This window comes from Drosophila serrata, unplaced genomic scaffold (assembly GCF_035046125.1).
Source record: "Drosophila serrata isolate PLE 108 unplaced genomic scaffold, ASM3504612v1 contig_251, whole genome shotgun sequence".
Taxonomy (NCBI): domain Eukaryota; kingdom Metazoa; phylum Arthropoda; class Insecta; order Diptera; family Drosophilidae; genus Drosophila; species Drosophila serrata.
This window is the reverse complement of record NW_028257149.1, coordinates 125,522-141,495: the sequence shown is the minus strand read 5'-3', so window position 1 is coordinate 141,495 and position 15,974 is coordinate 125,522. Positions and strand designations below refer to the sequence as shown.

The 15,974-nt window shown below is 39.9% G+C and overlaps 2 protein-coding genes across 4 annotated transcripts in view; one reads left to right on the top strand and one right to left on the bottom strand.

Moving 5' to 3' along the window:
- Positions 1 to 15,974, bottom strand: part of br (broad-complex core protein) — a 48,442-nt gene that overhangs the window by 31,665 nt on the left and 803 nt on the right. The gene's annotated exons all lie outside the window — the stretch shown is intronic.
- Mur2B (Mucin related 2B) overlaps positions 2,625 to 15,974 on the top strand; it is a 99,151-nt gene continuing 85,801 nt past the window's right edge. For 2 of the 3 annotated variants that reach the window (XM_020950178.2, XM_020950176.2), the window contains exons 1-2: positions 2,625 to 3,338; positions 12,641 to 12,772. The gene's annotated coding sequence lies outside the window, so the exon portion shown is untranslated. The remainder of the gene's footprint in view (positions 3,339 to 12,640; positions 12,773 to 15,974) is intronic. The other variant, XM_086832796.1, reaches the window with a different exon arrangement.

The following is a 15,974-nucleotide window of genomic DNA, read 5'->3' as shown; positions in this document are numbered from 1 at the left end:
CTCCCTCTCACCACCGTTAGCAGCCTTGGAAATAGTTCTAGAAAAAAAGTTGAATTCGTTGCAGGCTTGTATGTGTGTGTGTGAGGTTTGAATAAAAGCAATTATTTGGCTGACTGCGCTGCTAAATAAAATAATAAAAAAAAAAAAGAACAAAAAAAGCTGCAAAAGCCAAAAAGCTAAAAGAGCAAAGCGGCAAAGAGATTAGATAGAGGCAGCGGTAGTTTGTTCAGTTGGAAACTAAATGCTAAGCACATATATTTTGCGTGTGTGTGTGTGTGTGTGCGCCACCCCCGCGGGTTCTAATCATTCTCCTTCTTTTTTTTTTTTTTTGGCAAACTTGTTTGTGCTTTTCTTAATTTCTCTATCTGTATGTTTGCTTCTTATATTTCTTTTCTTCTTTTTCATTTTTTTGTTTGCCCGAGAAACTTTTTTGCGGATTTCTTTATGACTTTTGCTTTTGGCTTGTTTTTTTTTTTTGCCTTTCCTTGTTGCTGTGTGCGGTTTCTATTTTCAAGGTTAAGTGATTTAGTTATGCACACACACACACACACAAGCTGAGACTATCAGCATTTTGTTTCCAATTCGCACTTTTTGCTATGCCCACATTCCAGTATTTCCCATTCCCATTCCCATTCCCCTTTCCATTATGAAAGCGAGATGGAACTACTATTACTAGTACAGTGGTGACAAGTCTACGACAGTTTACAAAACATTAAACAAGGTCAGTCCACATCCAGTTTTCACTCTTTGCTTTCCGCTTTCCGCTTTCCACTTGTTGCCGGCTAGACGCTATGGCGCCCACATTGCACACACACACACACACACACACACAGAGAGAGCCCCTGTGGCTCCCACCAAATGTAAAATCTAACGTCCAATGCACACACACACACACGCGTGTGTATGGGGGAGAGCCGAGAGTGGCAGTGAAAGCGAAAGTTGTGTAAAAACTAGCGGAGAGCAAGATAGAGAGGAGGAAGAAGACGCCACAAGGAGAGCATTACAACGAAAGCAGAATGCAGTCAGCCAGCCAGGCAGAGTGTGTGTGTGTGTGTGTGTGTGTGTTCGAGTGAGTGCCGACTGTGTCTGTGTGTGGCTAGACAAGTGCTAGACGCAAAAGGCGTCCACCCCCCGCGCCCACCTCTAAATGCATGAATGCAGAGTGACGCCGTGTATGCATTGTGTATGTGTACGTCCGGCATAACGGTGCTTGGCATTTGCATTTGCATTAAAAAGAGAAAAGGAGAAGGAGAAGGAGGAGATGAAGGCAGGCTTTAGTTAGAGGGAGACGGTTCTCTCTAGGGCCACCTGATTAATGCGTGTTAATTGGCCCATTAGGCTAATTGCTAACAATTAGGGCGGAAGGTAGGGAGCCAGAGTGCAAATAGAACTGGAATAGTCAGGCGGCGAGGTGCCACACGAGATAGCACACACACACACTCGACACACATAGCGAGGCAGACAGGGAGAGAGCATTCAAAACAAAACCCAATTCTTCAACTCGCAAACTGAGTCCAAGTTCAAGGTCTCGCGTTCAATCGCGTCTGCTCTGTCGCTGTCGCTGCCCGCGTCGCTGTTGCTGCCTAGCTAGTTGCGCATAATAGAGAGAGCCTCAGCCTCTGTCCGTGTGTGGGGGAAAGAGAAGGCATGCGTTAGAAAGCTTGCCAGCGAGCAAAGAGAGGCGGCGAACTGTGCTGCCAAGCAAGCAGCAGGCGCTCTCTGGCTCTGCCGATCGCCACCATGAGAGCGACAAGGAGGAGTGCGAAAGGAAGAGGACCAGACAGAAGAAGAATGCACGACTGTCTGCGAAATATATACATACCTCCCCCCCCCCCCGATCCTTTCTGTTGCCTGTCTTCTATGCCTACTATTCCGTCTCTCTCTCCCTCTTTCCTATCGACTAAAACGCTTTTGTGTTCTTTTTTTTGGTTTTGCTGCCTTTTCTTTTGTTTTGGTTTTCCGCTACCCCCCCCTTCCTAGCCCGTCTTGGCCCATCATTTGCGCTGACAAAGTTGATTTCTATTGTTAGTGCTCTGCGACTGCGCCGTCAGCAGCGCCTTTTGCGCTTTGGTTGTTTTGCATTTTCGCTAATTTGACCTTCACCTTAACCTAGTCATCGTGTGTCGGACATTCGGTCATTTACCCCGCACAAAATTTCACATAAAAATTCGCGAGCCAAAGTCGAAAAGTGAGCGGCAGAGAGGGAGCGAGCAACCGAGAGTGGGAGAGAGCAGTAGTGTGGGATGCGAGCGAGCAAACGAACGAGCGAGCAGAGAGCAGCGGCTCTGGTTAGAAACTCAATAGTGTTAGACAGAGACCACCTGCCGCCCTGCCTCCCTCTCGCCAGTTGGAGTTGTAACTGCAACTGAGAGTGAGTGCAGGAGTGCAAGAGTGCAGCAGCAGCAGCAGCAGCAGCATCCATTGAGTGGGAGTGAGACCAACGCGCCACTCTTTCGCTCAAATAAATGTTGCGACGCTCCTCTAGTTTCTAGCCCCAGTGCCTATCGTCGCTCTCCTCTCGCTCGGAAAACTAGCCATGTAAGTTTTCGACATCGACCGACGCGGTCTGCTCTTGAGTGCAAATAGTTTTCGCGCTAGATCGGCGCGTACATTTTCCATCGTCGGTTAGTTTTATTTCAAACGTGGAGTGAAGCGCGCGCGACTCGTGGATTAAGTGGAGTTTAACGGTTGTGATTTTTACAAGAGTGTGGAAGGAAGAGGAAGTCAATTCCGCCAATTCGGTTTGTGTGTGTTTTTTTTTTTTTGTTTTTGTGTGTGCGGTTTCGGTTTCTCGTGTTGTTTTTTTTTTTGCGCTGTCGTCATCCGTCGCTGCCGTCGGGGCTTTGAACTGCGTCGAGCGTTCAACGGCTTCGCCCCCGCGTCCCTCTACCCGGCTCCCCTCCGCCTCCCTACCGTGCGTTCGCTGTGCAACTCCTAAAAAAAATAATAATAATAATAATGTGTGACAACGCTGCCCGCCGCCGAATGTTTCGCATTATCTCCTCGTTTTTGCCCGATAAGTGCCCGTCCGCTGCAGTGACCCCGCTCCCCCCCCACCCGCTGCGCGCACACTTGCAATCCACAATCAGTTGTTGGCCGGCTCTAATGAACGTTGAACTGTACCAAAAAGCAAAAATGCAAAATACCGTACGAAAATAACAAACGGTTCAGTAATAAATGCTGTCATCGCACTCGCACCCGCACTCTGCTCTAGCTGGAGTGGGACATCCATTCGTATGGCTTTCGCTCGCACACGCATGTCCGAACTTCTCAGTGCATTCACCTCTAGTGTTTGCCCGTTCGCACCCGCTGCATCTCTATATCGGATGATGATCACCGTAAGTAGTCTACGAAAACATATGTATTTTTTGTGGGACAGGGGGCAGGGGGTGTTTGACAGGGAGAGAGAGAGTGAGAGTAAGCACCGTAACTGCGCCATTTCTGCTGCGTTTCGAATTCAGTTTCCGAAATTTGCCATTTGCATTTGCCCTCCCCCCCTCTACACCCCAGGCACACTACGTGTGTGGGAATATGGGAACCTGGAATCGGAGTTGACGTTGGCAGAATTAGCGCTACGTAACTGCTTTGATATATGGATATATTTTTTTGTACATATCGCGTTTTTAATGGAATAGGAATAGGCTAAGGGGGGTTGCTTGGTTTGGTTTTTTCGAGCTTTCTAAGTTGCAAGCGCAGCAAATTAATTCGCGAAAATTGAAATGTGAAGTGCTGGCAAAAGGAAACTGTCGATCGGTAAAGTGAGAAAGGCGAACAAAAGCCTATGCAAGGGTTAGGGTTGGGGGGGGGGGGGGAAGGGGAGCGAGAATGGAAATCGAAATCGAAAATCGAAATGTGCATGGAGGGGGCGGGCAGCGAAAGTCAGCTGCGCATTGTAGGTCTCTCTCTCTCTTTCTTGCCGAGGCAATTTAATTCGCATTACATGGAACTTGGCTTGTTTATTTTTTTCGCTCGCATTCCCGCAGTCATTTTCAATTCCAATTTCAGCGAGCACACTAAGAATATGCATTTATACATATACTTTTATATATGTATATAAGCCTACGCGTGTGTGTGTGTGTGTGTGCATGGCCAGCTCATTAATTTTATAGACAATTTTGCGCAATGTGGCACACTCACACACTGGCTCCCCGATCAATTGACACACACACACACACACACGCACACGATTGCAACAGCTACAATGTATTAGCATTTCTCATCAGAAAAAAAAAAAAAAAGCTGCTCTCGCTGCTCGTTGCTCTGCCAGCGCCGCACAGTCGCTGCGCCCGGCGAGGTTAAGAAACTTTTTGGGTTTAATAACATTGCACAAGGTTATTAGATAAAAAAAATGTGCGAGCGAGCGAGCTAGGGCTACGCTCCTGCTCTTCCCCCCCCCCCACCAACTCTTGGCTGCTCCTCCGAACATGTTGCTGCGTGTGTGTCTCTGTGTGTGCAATTCCCGATTCGCTCGGTTCGGGTTCGGCTTTGGTTGGGACGATCGTTCGGCTAGCCTCGTGTGTGCAAACTTCTGGGTGGAATGGAGAAGGGGGTGGGGGGGGGGGGTGTTGGAAGCAGAGTGCTGGTTGGGAAGCAGCATGGTTGCGACTTATTTTTAGGCCCTGCACACACAACACAAACACAAATGCAAAGCACACACACATATTGGAATGGATGCATGCATGCATGTGTGCCCGAGTTTTGTGTATTTTTTCGGGACTGGCAAATTTTTTTTTGGCCGTTGATCTTTGGCGTGTTCGTTCTCTCTCTCTCTCTCTCTCTCTCCCTCTCGCCTGTGGTATTTGCTTTTGCCTCTGCTGCTGCTGCTGCTTCTGACTGGAAACTGAATGTCATTGCATTGTTGAGTGGCGACGACGGGAAGGGATTGGAATGGGTGGCGGGAAATGGGACAGTGAGTGGTGGAGTGGGGGAGGGGGTGTGCGCATCTGGCTCACTGAGGGTACACACTTTAATTTTTTTCCACATTTTTTTTTTTTTTTTAATTTATTTATTTTTGCGAACTCTTCTACACTTTAGTTTTTTTTTTCACTATGCGGGCGAGGGTTTAGTGTAGAGGGAAGAAAGTTAGTTGAAAGAGTGTGAGAGTTTTTGTCATTGCTTGCCACATTTACCGTTAACCCATCGCATCGTCTCAAATTACCCGTTATTCTTTCAAGTATGAGAGCCAAAGCCAAGTCTACAACTACTTTTTATTTTGTTATCGTATAAAAAAGCGACCCTCGCTGTCTCGTCTGAGTTTTTGCGCACCTCCCCCCCCCACTTGCCTGGCCGCCTTGGTAAGCTGAGACCCTCGCCAATTGAAAAAAAGAAATACAACAAAAAAAAGAACAATATAAAAAACAAGAAGAAAATAATGAAAAAGAATCGAGTGTGTAAAATGCAAGTGAAAAAATGTCAACGAAAGTGCAGAAACAGCGATCGTATGGCAACGAAAAGCGTAAGAAGAAGAGGAAGCCCCCTTTTACTCCTCCTTCTCCTCCTCCTTCTTCTTCTCCTTCTCCTTTGACTGTCCTAGTCCCCCACAAGCACACACACACATACACACAGCTAACTCTATGCACATGACACTCATGACCAACTGACTGACTGAACTGGCAAAGAAGCAAAAACAAGACGAAGAAGAAGAACGAGCTGATGAAGAGGCCAGAAAAGTAGTGCCTGGAAATAGAAATGGAAACATCGCGAATCATGGAATGGGTCATGGAATGGAGTCAGGAGCAAGAAAGAGAGAGAGAGAGAGAATAAACAGAAGAAGAAGCAGCAGAGCTACATATATCTCTTCTAGTCTTTGTGCCTCATTTGTTTGTCTATCCAGCTCTTGGCCTTGGAGTAACCGTTTCCAAGAACTTGGGAGAGGCTCCTCCCCCCTCCTTCTCCTCCTATATATCTCCCCTGGTCTATAGCGATAACTATGCACTTTGTCTGTGTCTCTGTTTCGCTTTCGCTTTCTGTATTTTCTGTGTTTGTTTTTGCAACTTCTCCTCCATCCACTCGCAAGACTTGCTGCGGCGGCGGCCTTGGATGGCATCATTATTACAATGTGATCATGTTCATGATCATGATCATGATCGTGATCTCCATTTGCTATGGCATCTGTCTCTCTCTCTGTCTCTGTGCAGCCAAACAAGTGCGTTGTGCTAGAACTGCACTGGAAGTGAGTCACACAGGGCGCTCTGTATGTGTGTGTGTGTGAGTGTGTGTGTGTGTTGTGTCCACTTGTGCGAACGAATGACTCTCAATTGGCCGCTGTTGTTGTTCATTCCCGTTGATTGGTGTGCAAGGCTAACGGAAGTGCTGTTGGTACGCTTCGTTCGGTTCTAATTGTCAACGATAAACTCCGCGGAAACTCTCCACTTGGGCTTCACCACAACTCTCCACAACTACTCTCCTCTTCGGTCTCCTTTTATATAACTGCATTTTATATAACTGTAAATGGCACAAGATCCCATAATCTCTGCTCTCTTTGCTCTTATTGGACTTTCTACTCTTCCCATCTCTTTGTACTCTCTTTAGCTTTCCCCTGATCCCGTTACAATGAGTTTGGGAAGCCCTGGCAATTCCAGCTTTACTGTTACTGTTACTCACAAGGTTCCTGGAATATACATTTGTATATGTATGACATACAGTGTATGCTTCTCGCACTTTCCTGTGCGTTGCATTTCCAACAGCAGCAGCAGCAGCAAACAACAACAAGCTTATGCGCCGTCAACCTTGAATGTCGGCCAGTCGCACACACACACACAGACACACATAACACACACAGGGACACGCAGACAGCGTCTAGTCTCAGGCCACCAGTTTGGCGAGTCTCATCCTCCTCCTCCTCCTCCTCCTTTCTGCTGCTTGTGATTCTGCTGTTTTCCTAGCATTCAACCACACACACACTCACACTTATACACATCCTGAGCTCCACAGCACGTCCCACGTGTGTGAGCATGACCCCCCCTCAGCTAGTCTCCTCCTCCTCCTCCTCCTCCTCCTGTTGTCGTCGTCGTCATCGTCTGGCTGCGTCTCTAGTTTCTGCCGTTTTATGCTTTTTTCCACGCTCTTTCTTTTTTTTTTTTGCCCCCCACTGCTTGTTCCTTTTTTTTTTTTTTCTGTTTTGCGCTAGGCACACGCTTCGCTGCCTGCAATTTTCATTCAGTTTTTCTCCTCGTCGTCGCGCGACTTTCCTGCCAGCTCCATCTCCATCTCCCCCCCCCATAGCTCCTGGGAGCCTGCCTCTGCTGCTGCTATGCTCCCTCGCGTTGCAGGAATGCAGAAAAATGTGTTAGTGGAGTAGTTGCCATTACGTCACCTTGCTGTGTCTGTGTGCACGTGTCCATGTGCGTGTCCGTGTCCGTGTAGAGGTGGAGTGAGCTCTTTGTGGCCTCTGCAGATGGGAACCGCGATGGGTTATGGTGATGGGAGGTAGGAGGGTGCTGGAGTGGGTTGTTGTTATAGTCTGGCTCTCGGTCTCGGTCTCGGTCTCGGTCTGGGTCGCCCTAACAACTAACTATCGGGAGGAGCTGGAGTAGGAGGAGGACCAGGCGTAGAGAGCTCCTCTCTATTCAGCAGACAGAGGAGACGGAGACGTATGGAGATGGAGACCCCGACAAGTGACCCGACACTCACCCTGAGTGCGTGTCTGGCCAATTCCTGTGTCCCATTTTTGTGTGAAAGCGAAAGTGGGTCCCGTGACTTACCTTTTTTACTGCTCTCTCAACAAAAAGAGAGAGAGCAAGAGAGCAAAGTTTATCCTGAGAGTGTGTGTGTGTTCCTGATCGGTCCTTAACTAAGCCTGAGTGGGTCTTTATTTTTTCCAGGATAACAAACGATGTGTTAACAAACAATTAAACAAAAAAACGTTAAAAAAAAAACAAACAAACGTTAACAAAATGCGTGCAAAGTTGGAAGCCAATAAGGGAAGTGTAGTAATTAAAATCCTTGCACTTGTCGCGAGCGTCTTTAGCGCTTTACAATTCTCAATTAACAATTTTGCAATGAGCAACAGCGACAACGACAACGAGAACGACGATGACGAGACACGACGTTTGCTCAGTGCGACGCTGAACAGCAAACTGCAGTTTCTTCCAAAGCGAAAACGAGGCATTCTGCTGGCGATCCTCTTCCAGCTGCTGCCTTGGTGAGCTTCGCGAAGCGTCCGAAGTGCAGCCGAAGAAGACGCGGAGAATGGCAGAGGTGCCGAGGAGAAGAGGAGGCGGGGAGACGAGGAGCGCAGCAATGCAGCAGGCGCAGTCTACTCCCTTGTCCGCCACTTCCTGCATTATGTGTGTGTGCGTGTGTGTGTGCGTGTGTGTGTGTGTCCCTATCCCCGCTTCGCTTTTGTATCTTTGTATGCAGATGCACCGAAAATTTTGCAAAACTTCCAAAAGAGAGAGAGAGAGAGAGGGAGAGAGGGAGAGAGCAGGCAGGGGCCAGGAAAGTAGTGCTAATGAGCATGAAGGAGGAGGAGGAGCAGGAGTAGGACAAGAAGAAGGAGAGAGGGAGAGGCAGAAGATGAAGAGAGAGAAGGAGAGGGAGATGGAGAGGGAGATGGAGAGGATGGGGAAAAGAAGCTGGGCAGCTGGCAAATGAGTCAAATGTCCTTTAAAATCAAATTTAAGAGTATATTTGTATCTGTATCCGTATTTGTATCTGTATCTTTATTTGCATCTATATATCTATATGCATCTAAATCTTTATAAGTATCAGTATCTGTATTTGCCTTTGTATCTGTATCTTTACCTGCTAAAAGCTTAAAAAAATACCAGAAGACAGGGATGTCCAGTCAGTTTTCATACAAGGAGCCTAGGGATATGTATCTTTAACTGATCGAACCTTTAAAATACTAGAAACTTTGACCCAATGAGCCTAAGGAACCTGCTAGAAGCAAGCAATGACTAGAAAACAGGATTGTATAGTCAGTTTAAGGAACTCAAAAAGCTTCAGGATATGTATCTTTAGGTTATAGGATCTTAAAAAAAACTAGAAGACAGGAGCCTAAGTATCTATATTTGAACCTGCTTAATCACTATCTTATCTATAAAACAGGGATGCCCGAAGGATCTACAGAATATGTATCTGTATCTCATTAAACCTCTGAATAACTATGGAACAGGGATGCTTAGATAGCTTTAGTAATTAAAAGAGCCTTAGGATATGTATCTGTATTTGCTAGAAGCTCAAAAAACCTAAAAAAACCTAAAAAAATAGCGTTAAGATCTATATTTAAACCTGCTAAAAGCACACAAATATTAGAAAACAGGCATGTCCACTCAGTGAGAACCCAAGGAGCCTAAGGATATGTAACTGTAACTTATAGAGGCTTACAGAGACTGAAAGAAAGGATCATAGAGCCTTGGCTCCTTGCCACACTTTTTGCGGTCTTTGATCTGACTTTGACCTTACCTGGCTAGAACTGGGCTTCTCTGGCCTTCCTGGCTGCCTGAATTTTTAGCAGCAGGCGCATCCTGGCACATTGCGGCACTGCATTTGTGGGCACTTTTTTTTTTTTTTTAATTTTTTAATTTTTTATTCACTTTTTGTAAAACAGATTTCTGGATTTTCAACAGCTTTCTCCTCCGGCTTTCTCCGGTTCTGGCTGGGATCTTTTGGGGATCTTTTTGTTTGTTTATTTGTTATGATTTTGGGGACAAGGATATTTGATAGAAAAAAAGGTGTAAGTTGTACGCGCACTGGCTCTTAAGCTCTTGGCTTTCTTCTGGCTTTCTTACACTTGACAATATTTCAGCAAAAGAAAAAAAAATGTACAAAAAAACGTAGTATGTGTGTCTAATCCTTGTGTGTGCGTGTGTGTGTGTGTGTGGCTTAGGTTTAGGTTTTTAGGTTTTTAGGTTTGTTTTTGGAACAAAATTGAAAATTGAAACTGCAATTGTGCGTTTGGGCTGAACTAACTTTAGTAACTGAACCGATCGAATTAAAAAGCTCAACTGAGTTCCGAAAAAATGCAGTTAAGTGTGTTGTGTGTGTGTGTGTGTGTGTGTGTGCTGCCGCTGCTGCCCTCCGACTGCGTGTGTGTGTGTGTGTGTGTGTGTGCGCCGCCTGCCCAATTGAATCAGAGAACCCCGCTGGTGTATGTGTGCGCTGGTGTGCGTGTGTATACTTATGCCGCCGCCTGTATGTTTTGCCTTTTGCTCTTCGCTTTTTCACATTCTTTTTTTTTGTTGTTGTATATATTTTTTTTTTGTATTTTTCTGCCCTGTTTTTTGCTTGCTTTTGTTATATACTTCTCGACTGCGACGCTGCGTCGGCGAGTGTATTATTTCCTTGGCTTTTTTTTTTTGTATATTTTGGAGTGCAGCGACGTCGGCAGAGGCAGCAGCGATCGCTGCATTTTACAGGCCAAAAAAAAAACCCCCCTCCCCTCCCCCCGCCGAAAGAGCGAATAAGCAAACGAGCGGCTCATTCGGTTCTTTATTGTTTTTCTTTTTTTGTGTGTGTGTGTGTTTTTTTTGTTCTTTTTTTTTTGGAGAAGAAGAAGTAGAATTTTTTTTTGTTTACCAGAAATAATTTTTTTGTGTTTTTTTTTTTGGGGGGGGGGGGTAAATGTAAGACATAGCCACAGCAAGGGGGCGAATCAGCGATCAGCAAATTGCCTCCCACGCACACAATTGCACTTTTTGTTTCTGAAAAAGCAGATCGCAAATAGAGGCTTACAAGCAACTTTCGCTGCTGCCCAGCATATATCTTGATATAAATATAAATATATATAAATATAATATAATATATCCGCGCCCCACAACTGTAACTGTAACTGTAAGATATAGAGAGCCCCCCAAAGAGTTATCAGTATATGTGTATAGCCCACAAACCCAAACCCAAATCCCAGTCAAGAAAATAACACGTCTTTGGGAATTTGTTTTCCAGGCTAAAGTCATACATATATATATATATATATATATATTTAAATATTTAAATATTTAAATATATATATTTTTGTGCTGATGCAAAGGAAAGAAAATAAAGAAAAAGACTTGCTTAATATTACCATTACCATTACCGCATTTTCGCATTTTATTACATGGTATGGTGTGGGGGGCACCCCTGTTTGCCATAACCCAGATTCCCAAAGAAGCTCCCCCTCCTCTCACAACCTCCCCCCTACCCCCTCTTGTTCGTTCCCTATCCCCACCCCCCCCACACCTCTGACACGCACAAAAGAAGACTGGAGAGGAGACGGAAGACGAAAGACTTAAGATTGGCCCTGGGATCTGAATCTGAGGCTGAGAAACTTGTTGCCACTTGCATCGTGTTTGCCAGTATTTTTTTTATTTCATTTTTTTGCTGTGCTTTTTACTTTTTTAGTGCTTGTTTTTAATTTTTTTTGTTCAGTTTTTTGGTATAGTTTTTTTTGTTTGTAATAATTTTTGTGTATTTTATTGTATAGATTTCTTATACGCTTTTCTAAATGTATTTTTTTTTTAAATTTATATTTGAATATATTATATATTATGTTTGTATATTTTAAATATATATTTATATATATATTTCTATATATATTTTTATATATATTTTTATATATATTTTTATATATATTTTTATATTTATTTTTATATTTATTATTATTATTTATTTTTATATTTTTATATAAATTGTATCCTTTTTTGTACAATTTTTGATTTATATTGATATTTCTATATATGCTCATTTTATATTTTTTGTATATATATCTTTTTACAAATATATATTTAAATATATTAAATACATACATACATTATACATAATATAATGTTTGTATAAGATAAATATATTTTTGTATACATATTTTTGCATATATAAAATGTATCCTTGTTTTGTAATTTTTCTTTTTATAATTCTTGATATATTTTATATTTTTTGTATATTTATTTTTTACAAAATTTGATATATTTTTATATATTTTGATTCATTTTTGTATTACTACTTTAGTGCGTGGCGATTTTTGGTTTTATTTTTTACTACTTTCATGCGTGGCGATTTTTGGTTCTTGTGTGTGTGTTTTTTTTTTTTACATTTTTAAATTCAGCTTGATTAGCAGAATTATTTTTAAATGTTGTTTTGTTAAGGTTTTTTTTTGTGCAGACCTGCTGAGAGTGTGACCTCTTGGCGATCCGATTCATAAACCGATTCACTCCATGAATGTAGTATCTACACGTACATATATATATATACATAAATATATATGAATATCTATATATATATATATACGTATCTATAATGTCTTTATTGCCGCGCGTCTCTCGGTTCGGTTTTAATGGTTGTTTCAAGATCAACGCAAAATGTCACCGAGAGACAACTCGGAAAGATTAGCCGGAAAAAAGGAGAGCCAGTTGCCTCTGAGTCAGAGCTTATTACAAAACGATAATGCGAATATGACTACGATGAAGAGGGGCTTTTTAATAAATAAATAATAAATAAAATAATAAATAAGAAAATTATATTTTGTAGGAAAATAATATTGAAATCAAATGATACATTCAAAATGAAGTCTTGTTATATGAATATATTTTGTATGAAATGCAAGGGTTCTTAGAAAATAACAGATCTAATAACTAAACTAGATATTTATGAAATTTTTACTGATCTTTTCAAACTAAATATAATAATAAAAGGATCTTTATATCTTTTTTAACTTTAAAAGGCTCTGAAATAGTAAATTCTTACTGGATACTGGATTGGCTATCTTATATCTTGAAACTCTGGTTCAAAATGAAGTCTTGCTGTTATATATTTTTATCTGAGAAGCCGAGAAATAACAGATCTAATAAAAAAGGTAGGTATTTGTAAAATAATTACTGATTTCCTTAAACTAAATATAATAAAAAAATGATCTTTATATTTTATTTAACTATATAAGGCTTTTAAATAGTAAATTCTTACTGTGTACTGGATTGGCAGTCTTATATCTTAAAACTCTGGTTCTATAATAAGTACTTCTTTGAAATTTTGTTAATAACATTCCCTATAAATCCTATAATTCAGGTTTAAGTAAGTTTTAAACTATTACAATGATTACTACAACCCGCAGAAATTATAAAAAATAGTTTGGGTAGGAATTTATGGAAAAGTATATTCATTATAGATAAAAAACTAGGAAAAGTTTATTAAGTGAAGCGTGGATTATATGTTATAGATTAGTTTTTAATGTAGATAACAGGAGATTGCTTTCATTTGAGGATTTCTTTTGTATTATTATTTATTTTATATGTTGAATATATTTATATTTGATGTATATTCTTGTTTTAATTATATTTATAGTTTATTTATATTTCTAATCTTATTTTTTCTTCTTTATCTTATTATTTATTATATTATTTATTTCTATTATATAATTCTATTGATGTCTTGATGTTACTATTGAATCTTTAACTCTCGAAATGTATCAGAAACTCTCGCTCTCTCTCTCTGTCCCCATTCTAAGCTGCTCCTTTGTTGGGGCTCTCTGTGTGTGTTTTGCAATTACAACTGGCATTAACCCCTAGGTGGCCGGTGGACCTCGACAACAACCTCTCGGCGTCGCTGTCGACGTCGAAGGCGAAACGATCGCATTGAACTTGTCGTCGTTTTTCTCTGTCGCTGTTTGTTCTAATTGGCGGCACTGCACCGAGTTAGTCCCAAGTATAATATATATATATATGTACTATATGTATAAAAAAGGGAAATAAAAAAAACTCTACCGCTCACGCACTCGTTATCGCTCTTTCTCACTCTCTCACTCTCTGTTTCGCTGGCAGCGAAGGCCTAATATCGGATGCGTGCATTGCCCGCTGCTCAAGGCAAAAAAAAAGCAAGAAAAAAGCAGCACGAGCCTGTGATCCGGCGGCGTATACGTAATATGCGAGGAGGTCAACGACGGAACCATTAGAGAGAGAGAGAGAGGGAGAGAGAGAGAGATCCATTCGGATCCCCAAAACCCAAAACCCAGAATGAGAATGAAACCCGTGTGTTTACACGAAGAAAGCTCTCTGAGCAGGTTCAATGCCCGCCCGTTTGCCATTTGGGAATGCTGTTAAATATATATACAAATATATATACAAATATATATACAAATATATATACAAATATATATACAAATATATATACAAATATATACACAAATATATATACAAATATATATACAAATATATATACAAATATATATATAATATACATATATATACGCGGAATAAGGAATGCGAATTAGGGCAATCGGGTGAGAATAATATCAGGGATAATTGAAAACAGAAAGGCATAGGGGAAATAAAATCGTTTAAAAAAGATTAAGAACCCTAGTTCGTTTTGTATAAAGATATATTTCTAGGACAGATACCATAAAAACAATAGATTTCAAATAGAAAACTGATTAAAACCAAGTAAAGAAATAAATAATAAATAGTATATAATAAAATAAAACAGGAAAGTAACTTCCGAAAGCCGTTCATTATAAACCCTTGCAGTTTGCATTTAAATTATATTATTGAAACAGATCTCGATCATAACTAAGCTAAAAATATGCAGCTTTTTTTAAACCATAATTAATGTTATTTTTATATGACAAATTAAAGCTTAAAAAAACTCATAACTTTGCCAAAAATGCATTAATTTCAATTCGGAAAGCTGTCTCATGTTAGTTTTTAATAGATTTATAAATCTGCATACTCAATTTAAAAGTTTTAAAAAGTAAAATTTTTGCTCATTTTTTAAATCTCAATTTTAACAATTTTAACCTCATAAAATGTTGAAAATTTTGAAAAAATTAAATTTTTATCAGACATCGCTAAATCGATTCAGCTTTCAACGCTGATCAAGAATATATATGATTTATAGGGTCGGAAATGACTCCTTCATTCCTTTTTAAGCTTCTGACTGAAATTATAATACCATTTATTAGGCAATATTTACTATATTTTTATAATGCAATTTTTTACTTAAAATCAAAGTTAAAAAAAATCATAACTAAGCCAAAAATGCATTAATTTCAATTTGGAAAGCCGTTCTGTTCTAGTTTTAAAAAGGTTTATACATCTGCATACCAAATTTGAATTTTTAAACTATTTAAAATTTTGCCGATTTTTCAAGATGTGAACAATGAAAAAAAAGGCTTAAAAAAATTGAAAATTTTTTTTTCAAAAATTAATTTTCCTTTTTTATGCCTAGAAAGATTCGCCTTTGTATGCTGATCAAGAATATATATGACTTATAGGGTCGGAAATGATTCCTTCACTTTCTTTTAAGCTTCTGACTGAAATTATAATACCATATATTAGGCAATATTTACTATATTTTTTTTGGGCAATTTTTTAAACTAACATAACTCATAACTCAGCCAAAAATGCATTAATTTTAGTTCGGAAACCGTTCCTATGTTAGTTTTTATCAGCTTTTTAAATCTACATACTCAATTTAGAATGTTAAAAAATTCACATTTTTGCGTTTTTTTTTTGACAATTTTCATGACATAAAATGTTGGACAAATTTTATAAAATTTTTTTTTCTGCCAGAGATGGCTAGATCGATTCCCCTGTTGATTGTGATCAAGAATATATATGAGTTATAGGGTCGGAAATGATTCCTTCACTGTGTATGAAGCTTCTAACTGAAATTTTAATACCCTGCAAAGGTATATGTAAATCTATAAAAAATAATAAATAAGGCAAAGAACTATGTATATATAAAATAAAAAATACCAGAAATAATTAATATATCACATGATATGGATTTAAAATTGTTTAATCTTTAATTTGAAAATAATTTAAATATATTTCTCAATCATTATTAGAAAGAAATGTATTTGATTTAATGTGAAAACGAAATAATCTTAATAAAAATAAATAAAATTCACAAACTTCCAAGTAATATAAATGCAAAAATTCTTAAATATTTCCTAAAAAATCTCTATCAAACCTTTGAGTAAACTACTTTGAGTAAAAAAACCCAAAATAAATACAGAAACAATGTGGCAAGAACAAAAATTCTTATCAAATGTATAGAAGTTT